Here is a 10,022-nt window from a genome sequence, read left to right on the forward strand (position 1 = left end):
CAAAATGAACAGAAAGTTAATTCAGGAAGATTCAGGGCAGCAGTGCATGTGTGAGAGCAGCTTGGAGGGGCAGGAGTTTGTCCCTGAGTTTGTCAGCTTCAGCACCGAGCCCACGCGCGCTCCGGCAGTTCAATAAATGTTATTCAAACCGGATGACAGTGCTGACAGATGGAGAGAAAAGCAGCGGCACTGAGACGGCTCTGCTGGCTTCAGTTCAACACGAAGATGTCTCAGATTTTATTGGATTTGTTTTATAGATCCGAGTCTTTTCTCGCTGACGGGAAGCAGCGTTTGGTGCAGGAATGTTTTTTTGGGAAAACAGACGCTGGATGGGATGATTTCATCCCGACAGAAACCGTCTCCTCCGTGTTTCCTTTGTCTCTCCTGTTGAACTGATCGGAGAATTGTGTGTGCACGGCGCTCTAGTTAACGCCGTCGTGTCCCTGCCTGTATCAGCATTAAAGCCATGTGATGATCTCAGAGAGCGAGGAGGTTTGGATGCTGCTCGGCTTTGTGAAGGACGCGTCCCGCAGCTCAGCCCGGCCCTCACAGAGACACAACAACACACGCGCCCTCCAGAGAATACACACATGTAGTATTGATGAAGCTGGTGCCTCTGTGCCTTTGAGCCAAACACACACTGATTCACACACTCAGCACCTGTGTGTGTGTTTCTTACAGTGCGTGTGTTTGTGTGTGTGTGTCGAGGATGAATGTAGGTCACGCTGCTGATTCTCTGCACAGCAACAATGCACAAAATCCCAACTCTGAATACTCGCAGTGGATTGGTTGAGAGATCCAGCCAGGCAGCCAATAACCTTTCAACCCCCAGGCACTGTCTGTGTGTGTGTGTGTGTGTGTGTGTGTGTGGATAAATTTCAGTTTAAAAACCGTGGTAGTGAGGACACCTCTGCCTGACGGGGTCAGACCTTTTTAAAGACTCTTTTCAGATTCAGAGTTAGTGTCCTGGTTTTATCCGCTGAACGATACAGCGTGGCGTTCAGGTGATGTCGCAGTGACATCGCACATACAGCAGCTCAGAGGGCGGAGCCACGGATTGACACAGAAGACCATTTACAACTCCCCGAGACCCCTGCTGTGACACACGTCCAATCAGAGAGCTCAGCCTCTGTCTCTGTGCTGCTGCTGGTGAGGTTACAGGTTGACCTGAAAGTAACACAATCACAGGTCCTGGATCAGGTTTTTCAGTTTCTTGGGTCAAACGTGCTCGGAGGACGGCCTCAGATACTTTTTCTTTATCGTCACAAGTTATATATCTCTTCAGTTCAAGCTCTGTAGCAAAAAAAAGAAACAGATTTTATGTCATGAGACGTCAAGTGTGTTTTTTTATCCATTTCTCAGCAAATTGTTTGAGTAGAAAACCCGAACATATTTGGTGAAGTTTGGTTTTAGTCATTGCTAACTTGTCTCGCTTGTACAACTCATCACTGCTTCAGTTTACTGAATTCTCAGAACACAATAAAGCAGTGTATGCACAGCGTCAATGTCACCCTGCCGTGACTGCCTGATGCTGACCGAGGCCGGGTGGGCTGTTGGCAGGCTGCGTGTCCCAGCTGTTCCTGCAGACTTGCATGGACCAGGAGCACCACCTCTGATCTGATTACTCGTGGTGCAAATCTGACTCGACAGAGATGAAATGCTCCAAGCTGTATTTGTGCCATTCTTGCAGCAGCACCCCGCCCTGTGGCCCTGTCAGAAGGACGGTGCAGGCGTTCGTAGATCAGAAGCATATTAAATCTCTTCCTTGGCCAGTGTGAACGCCTGGGACTCTCCCGGTCAGCATGTTCATTCCAGCAATTCCTCAACTACAGATCTGGACAGTTACATTTTTTCATTGCATACTTCATATTTAGCATCCTCTTCAGACACATATTATAGTGTTGGTCTATAAAATCCAAGCTAAGCTAATTAAATCTGCAGCATGCTGGTCCGGTGGTTAGCGCTAGCACCTCACACCACGAAGGTCCTGAGTTCGAATCCAGGCTGGACTTTTTTTTTGCATGCAGCTTCTTTTCTGTGAACTCTGGCGTCCTCCTGGAGTTCAAAGACGTACATGGCGTTACGTTCATTTGTGCTTCTAAATTGAACATTGGCGTGAACAGCGACCTGTCTGCGGGATGTACCCGGCTTCTCAATCTATGATAGCTGTGATAGGCTTATCTCTGCTGTAACATTGGACATTTTAACCTGGGACCCTAAGACAACTTATTTGGTTTTGGAGTCTGCCTCAAGCGGCCAAAGGCGGAACTGCAGTTTTTGGTACTCGGGCATTAGCTACTAAAGGGGGGCTAGATGGGTCCAAATCAATTACTCCAAATATCTATACTATTGATACCAACGCTGGTATTGATATTGGATTGATAGTAGTGAGATATGATCGATATTTTGTTTCTATCCTTGAAGTTCAGATGTAGCCACTGAATTGTGTTAAATAAATATAAATAAAATAAAATATACCTCAAACATACACTATGAAAAATGGAATTTGGAGAAAATTAGTTTTATAAAATCACACTTTTATCTATTCTGATATCAGAGCAGATTCATCTGAAGAAACAAAAACAACACACACACACACTGAAGTACACTGGTCTGCTGTTTTATCTGCAGTTTCATATCTCATCTAAACATCAGCTGTTTGAAGTTCTCTCTCTCTCCCTCTGGGTCAGAGTCTCTCGCCCGCTCTTATTTTCTACCCCCGGCGGTGTCAGACACAACAAAACAGAGACCCTCGTGGGGAAAAAAGATGAGGGTCGCGTCCTGTCACCAGTGTGCAGTGTGTGTGCATTTCCAGCAGGGGGCAGCGGCTGCATCACCTCGCCCTCTCTGACCCCATTTAGTGCAGGGAGCCTCAGGTGTGTTATGGGAAATGTAGTACTATGATGACCTGACCTTCACAGACAGAAATGTAGCGCTCAAAGCAAATGAGGTCCATCTGCTTCATGCAGGAGACACTAAAGCTGTGCAAAGAGTTTATAAATAAAAATGCTTTTAAATACCAAAAACCACAGAGTGACACTGATTACAGCATTTCTACAGTTAGTGTGAGGTCACGGCTCCTCCTTCCCACAGCATCTGCATGTGTGCCCTCTGTACCCTCTGTGTGAATCCAGTTTCTCATCCACGTTCTGTATTTAGACGCTCAAAGTATTTGAAATCTCCGCAGTGAAGCCGGTGTTTATCTCTCTCTGTCTCTGTGTTTAATGAATACTCTCTCTGCTCCTGAATTAGAAGCCGGCTCTCAGCAGCTGCCCTGATTGGTCGGTGCCAAATTCCACTGTGTTGATTCTCCAATGGACCAACTTAACCACAGCTCCCCATAAACCACCTTTATCCAACAGTGTCATCTGACTTTTCCTGTTAGAAACATGCTCAGTTCAACTTTGACAGACCGTCGAAAAGCAATAATACAATTCAGTGTAACGCTTAAGATTCTTCTACAGGAAGCAAAAAGTTGCTTACTTGTTTTTATCTCATCATTAACAGCAATAAAAAGCATCAGGTTAGAGTGGCAGGGGCGTTAAAATTGGGGAGGGAAAAAATAATTTTGTGGTTAAAGTCAAGAAAAATCAGTAGAAAACCGTCTAATGTCAGTCAGTGGTGTTCTTCACTCTCAGTGGTAGTTGCTCAAGTTGCTGACCTGAAAGTTAAGATGTTTACCTCAAGTCCCGCCCACTTTGTGTTGTTATTTCACCAACAGTTGCTTAAAGTGGCCAAATATTGTTTACTTTCTCACTGCCATGTTGCTCCGAATCACCTCCATTGTGCTAGTTAGTCAACATCAGCTAGCTTAGCTCTGTCAGCCACACTATAAACAGAGTTTACTAAGAGTGTGGCTAAACTATCTCTGACTGTTTGGCTCAACAAAGCAACATGTGATTTCCCAGCAGGGGTGAAGGGGATTGGCCACCTCTGGTCCACATGAGCCTAGATCTGCTAAATTATTTTGATCCCTGGGGGGACTAAAGATGTACCCCCAGTCCTGGTTTTTAGAGCTACTTGAAACAGTCTACAGAGCAAAGAACAGTTAAGGGCCCCTTTATACCCACCGAGTGGTGAACAGCACCTTACGACAAAGGTTATTCCAAAGTGACGCCATATTCACTGAAATAAGAGACTTAGAGCTTTTTATTGTCATTGTCATTATTTGTATCTTAATTGCCCCTTGGGGATAAATAAAGTGTCTCTGATTCTGATTGTGCAGTTTCTTGCACAGCAAATTTGGGTAAAAACTCGAGGAAAAAGGGGGTTCCCATACCGGGAGTCGAACCCGGGCCGCCTGGGTGAAAACCAGGAATCCTAACCGCTAGACCATATGGGACAAGCTGCAGTTTGTGCAACAATACTTGCCAACACTTATTTGTTGTGTGAGATATTTTCTAAGCGGTGACACCTAACATCCAGGAGAATCTAACGGCAAACGAGATGATACTGGGAAATCATCTGATTTGTCATTAAGCCACTAAGCACCAGTGTTTCAGTGTGAAAACTACTGTCAACCAAACAAAAGAGAAATTGACTCACTTCGAGAATCAGTAGACTTACAAAAGATCCTGGACATACTTGTGCTGCGTGACTTGCCTGATTGGTGACATCGAATTCCCTCCAAAGGTGAGATCTACAGCTTCGTCTTGTTGGGCTGACAGAGAGGAGCAGACGCACTCCTGTATGAACGAATGAATCCTAAATAAGCAAATGAAAAGTCCAAATAATCTATTAATAAGGTGCCGATTTACAAGCACAAATCCAGCCAGTTCATTTCAATAATCACCAATAATCTACCACAAGCAGCTCAGATTTGTTAGTTAAAAAACAAAAAGGCCTGATGAAGGAGCAAGAAACTAAAATAACATAATATAAACATGTTTTCTCTCTGAAAGCTTCAATCAATGGGAGGTAGCTGAAGGAGAACCAGTTTCTTCTGTTAGAAGTGCTAACCATTCTGATATTAAAAGGCACTGTGGGTTTTTCATAAAGGTTTCCTGATTAAAAGCAAGTCTGCCATAAAAACCTGAAATCTGTGTTTAACAGCTGACCCGAGACTTTTTACTGCAGGACTCTGAACGAGTTAGCGTGTTATTAATACAACTCCACGTGTGTAAATGTAGCTCTGGTTTTCTTTTTCTTTTTCTCCTGCATGCTGTGGGCAACACACGAGGAGAGCTGACACAGATTCAGACGTCATTTTAACAGGTTTAAGTCATGCTAATTGCTGCATTTGGACAGACATGTCAATATGTTATGTAACAGACCAGTGCTAGAGCAGATTTATGATGTTGCAGAGCCGTGTGTGCATGTGTGTGTGTGTGTGTGTGTGTGTGTGTGCATGTGTGTGTGTGTGTGTGTGTGTGTGTGCGCACTGCTAAGTAGAGACTCTGCAGTTCTCATTATGGACCGATCTCTGTGAATCACCCTGTAAACATCAAACTTGCTGTGAGTAATAAGTAATAAGTATTCATGGCACATGTGCAGTTACTGGGGAACTAATTGTTTATTAAAACCTAACAAAAGTCATTTCACAAAGATGGCTGTTAATCTGTTTCTTAAGATTTTGCTGTTTTTTTAGCAGCTGTTAAACTTGTTAGTGAACGTTAAAGCATCAACTGCTGGCCTGAAACAGCTGAAGCATGTTTTTCCAATCAGTGTTAACTCTAACTCTGCACCACCGTCCTTCACTTTTAGATTTCAGCCTGCTGTAGAATCACGTTTGATCATTTGATAAAGCCTTTGACATGTTTCATCTTTTTTTAATCAGGCAGCTTGAGTGAGATTAAAACCTTCGGGAACAATGAACAGAAAAACAGCAGAAGAACACAATAACCAGAGAGGTCATAAAAAACAGATGCAAATATCATTAAAATCATTTAATTAATCTCCTTGAACTCCAGGGGGAGTGCAGATCTGCAGTTTGAGGGCGGTAAAAATAAAAGGAGCTGCTTTTCTTCACTTGTGCCGCTGATGCCTTTGCCAAACAAGGAATAGCACACCCACATGTGAGACAAGACGCTGGTGTATGAATGCAGGAAGCAGCGATATCCTCCATCTGTGTGGTGGGTTGTTGTCCCTGATGCTTAAAAGCTGTCAGGTCATTCGATTCAGTACATTTTCCTTCTTCTGTATTTGCCCCATTCATGGAAATATCTCTTCAAAGTCTGATTGCTCCTGATGATATAGAGGTTTTATGCTAAAATCAGGGTTTTCTTATTAATCAACCAGATTGTAAAGTATCAACTAACAGGTGGCTTCAAAGCAGGACTGCAGAACAAACACACAGTAGCAATGTGTGTCTTTTATATTTTCTGTGATCCAGGAAGATTAATGTAAAAAGAAATCATGCCTTGTATGCAGGGCCGGCCCGTGGCATAGGCCGTATAGGCAAATGCTAAGGGCGCCGTCCATCAGGGGGCGCCACGCCAGTGCCACAAATGTTGAAAAAAAAAAAAGTTGGTACTATTATTTCTAAATACAAAAAATAATCCCACGTTAATTAAAATGCAAAGTAAAGCTTATTTAATAGAAATATTATTTGTTACAACATTACACTACACTGCTGATGTAGGGGGGCGCCACCTAAAATCTTGCCTAGGGCGCCAGATTGGTTAGGGCCGTTTCTGCTTGTATGGATGTTATGAAGGCAAAAATTATCCATAGACGGCAAAATATTTTTTGCAGTAGGATCTAAACTACAGGACTGACTCACTTTTGAGGTCAGCCTCAAGTGGCCGTTACAGGAACTGCAGTTTTTGGCACTTGCAGCTTTACCTTAAGTTATTTGAATTATCTGATAGAGTCTGCTTGCTTTTAATGTGAAGTAAATATCTTTTACATCATTTACTAGCTTGATTTCTTGGCTGGGTGTGAGTTGCTGCACAGACTTGCTGATTCATGGCTTCAGATCTTCTCAGTCTGACAGACAGATTGAAAGTACAGCATCACCTCTCAGCTTTGATGGCTGCTCTTGATGTCATGTTTTACAGTTTAAATACTGGGCAGTACTTCAGTCAGCGACCCTTGTTTGTGGCTGTGCTCATAAATACTTTAACCAGTGTAACCAGTAAGCACAGTAGAGCCAGTTTGTGTGGCTTCTGGGCTGTTTATGTATGAATAATGAGAGTGTGCTGAGGCACCGGCTCCAGACAGGCGCTTGGTGGGAAAAATGGGAAAATCTGTGTATGAGAGAAAAGCCGACCTGCAGGAAGTCTGTAAGTACACATCAGGAGGTTTTTATTTCCCAGAATTCCCTGCTTCTGTCCTGCTGAGCTGGAGAATGTGAGAACAGACAGTTACAGGAGGAGTCTCAGTGTTTGTCTGTCTGAGTGTGAGAATGCCAGTGATTTATGTGTTTGTGTGTGCCTTTTGTTCTGCTAATGTTGGTGGGGGTGGGCACAGCGCTATCAAAACAGCTGGAAGCAAAGAAACAGTTTTCTGATGAGCATCAGCTCTTTGTCCTCTTAATTCATTTATTTTAATTCAATAAAAAAGTCTCACACATGTCCAGCAATCAATACACAAAATAGGATTTCATCACATGAAGAAATTGTAGAAAAATGTAAAAATAAAGTAACAATTTGACAAAGAAGTTCAAATTTTATTTATTTACTTTTTTAAATAAAATAAATCTTTTTTATTTGTCATCATCACAGCTTTTTTTTAGGATCTTCACACTTGTAGTTATTTAATTTTTTATGTAATTTTTTTATTTTTTTTTATGTAATTAAAGTTAAGTTTTATGTAATTCAATTTTTTCACCATAATTTTTCAACGTTTATAATATAAAGTATCAATGAAAATGACATAAATTTTCATATTACTTTTATTTTTAATGAAAGATTTTTTTTTGTCATGAGCGTTTTTCATAAATAAACCTGAATATAGAAAAGATTAATAAAAAATAAACTGTCCAAATGTCAGTAATAGATTTTATATTTTATGTTGATTAAGTTTTTATTGACACATCTGTTAATTTCTGATGTTTCTGTGTTTCTGGGGCAGAAATCGATCTTTGAGTTTTGGCAGATCTCACAATCTCAAAATACAGTCCTCCAGCTTCCCGTCTTTAATGAAAATAGACCCACATTAGAATCAGAAAACCTTCATGAGGCAGAAAAGAAACCTTCAATCTGCTGCACTTCATCAGGATGTTGCCACTTTCAAAATAAGAGCAGCAGGACAGAGTCAGGAACAGCAGGAGAAAAAATGGAGCTCGTATGAGAATAAAATAAATGTAACGTGAACAAATGTTTTTATTTCTTTTTATTTATATCATTTATTTTGTCTAAAGATAACAGACAACTTACCAAACAGCCAACTTTAACTTGTATCTTTAGGCACTTACTGGCGGTCTGACAGGTATAAAATTATATTTTTGTAACAACAAGGTGACTCCAAACAGCTATTAGCTGAAAACTTTGCAGTGTCCTCAAAAGATTTCAAATCGTCGGCAGTGTGTACAGAGGAGGTCAGCAGAAAATTACATTCAGAGTTTGATCCACCGTGCAATACCATTTGGAAAGCATCTGAATAGCAACAGCTCCATTTTTCAGCATGCGAGTGATCCGAGACACATCGACAATCAGTCATGGATTGGCCTCACCAGAGCTCAGACATCAACACTACTGAAGCAGTGTGGAGTCATCTGGACACCAGAACAACAGGCAGACAACATCCAGAGAAGAGCTTTGAATGTCCTTCAAGAAGCCCGGGGAAATAGTTCTTAAAACTACTTAAAGAAAATACAGGAAAGCTGCGTATGAGAGTTCAAGAATAAAGGAATAAAGGAATAAATAAAAAAATGCCACATACTTGCTTCAAACTCAGTAGAATTGTACAAACCCTGTTTTAGCTTTACACTGTGCTTTAGTTTATGTTTGGTTATGTTTCAGTAAATCCCCGGGTCTCATTTCAGTAAGATTTTAAGATCCTCCATCATCTCTGCTAAACTTTAAAACACTCATTTGAAAGCTTAAGATTAGTATCATCAGTAAAACTGATCAACCACCCCAGGCAACAAGGTTTGCACCTGGTGGCGACCGAATTTTTATCTGCCGTTAAATGTGTTAAAACCTTTCTGACAAAACTGGTCACCATTCTTACCATGAGATAAACCAGTGCCCGAAACATCTGAGTCCACATGGAGTCATATTCATGCTGTGTATGAAATTTAAGCGTATTTGTTGTTGATCAGGATTCCCAGAGGGATCCAAACACCCTTCCAATCAAAAGTAGGGTTAAGCTTCAGGATACCTGTCTGCCAGACTGACTCTAGTGGGAGTGGGAGGTATGTTTCATTCAGAACATGCCAATGTAACTGGGAGATGTTTCCCCTGTTCCAGACACCTTAAGTAAGTGTGGTGTTAGCAGGGTTCAGAATTTGGGGTCACCATGTGTGTCATGTAGCCTTCAAATAGTTCCCGTGCTTAGCATACAGCTGGAATGAGTGCTTATGACATATAGACTTGTTTTTAAATTCTTACCTTTTAAAAATACATCTCAAACTTCTGTGCTGCCATAAGGCGCTGCTGCTAGCGTACGTTGGACTTTTATCCGGTCTTAAGTCTGACGTAATTAGCCGCCCAAACTCCGCTTCAGGTCCCAAACGAACACTGCAGTTTTTAACTGAGAGTTAAAAACTGCCTAAATTTTTTCATCTTTAATAAAATTATCAGTGTGGCTGCTCTACCAGGGGTAACTGTTTAACATCCAGGCATCCATGAAAACAGAATTTATGAAGTTTAACTGAGTTTGAAGTTAGCAGGGAGTTAGCTCGCTAGTTTCCATCTAAAGAGGATATATCACGTTCTCACTGAAAAATTAAAACGTACAGCTCTGCTGTCACTTCCGACATAAATGAAGACAGAAAACTAAAAAGCAGTGACGTTTATAGGGTTAGTGAATTTAGAGTAGCTGGTATATAATGATGTCCTAGCTACACAGCTATGGTTTGCATAATATAAACACATTAGCACAGTGAAGCTGGAGGATGGATGCTAACTTTTTTCCAC

General features: G+C 41.6%; 1 non-coding gene across 1 annotated transcript; it reads right to left on the reverse strand.

Annotated features, from left to right (window-relative positions):
* Positions 1–4,270: 4,270 nt before the first annotated feature.
* trnae-uuc (transfer RNA glutamic acid (anticodon UUC)) lies at positions 4,271–4,342 on the reverse strand. Its single transcript has one exon. It is a non-coding gene; the product is annotated as a tRNA-Glu (tRNA).
* Between the last annotated feature and the right edge of the window lie 5,680 nt (positions 4,343–10,022).

This window comes from Aulonocara sp. 'chitande type north' Nkhata Bay, linkage group LG20, assembly GCF_057382095.1.
Source record: "Aulonocara sp. 'chitande type north' Nkhata Bay isolate Kocher_YH1m ecotype deep benthic linkage group LG20, A_spYH_male_GT1.1, whole genome shotgun sequence".
In the NCBI taxonomy this organism is placed as follows: domain Eukaryota; kingdom Metazoa; phylum Chordata; class Actinopteri; order Cichliformes; family Cichlidae; genus Aulonocara; species Aulonocara sp. 'chitande type north' Nkhata Bay.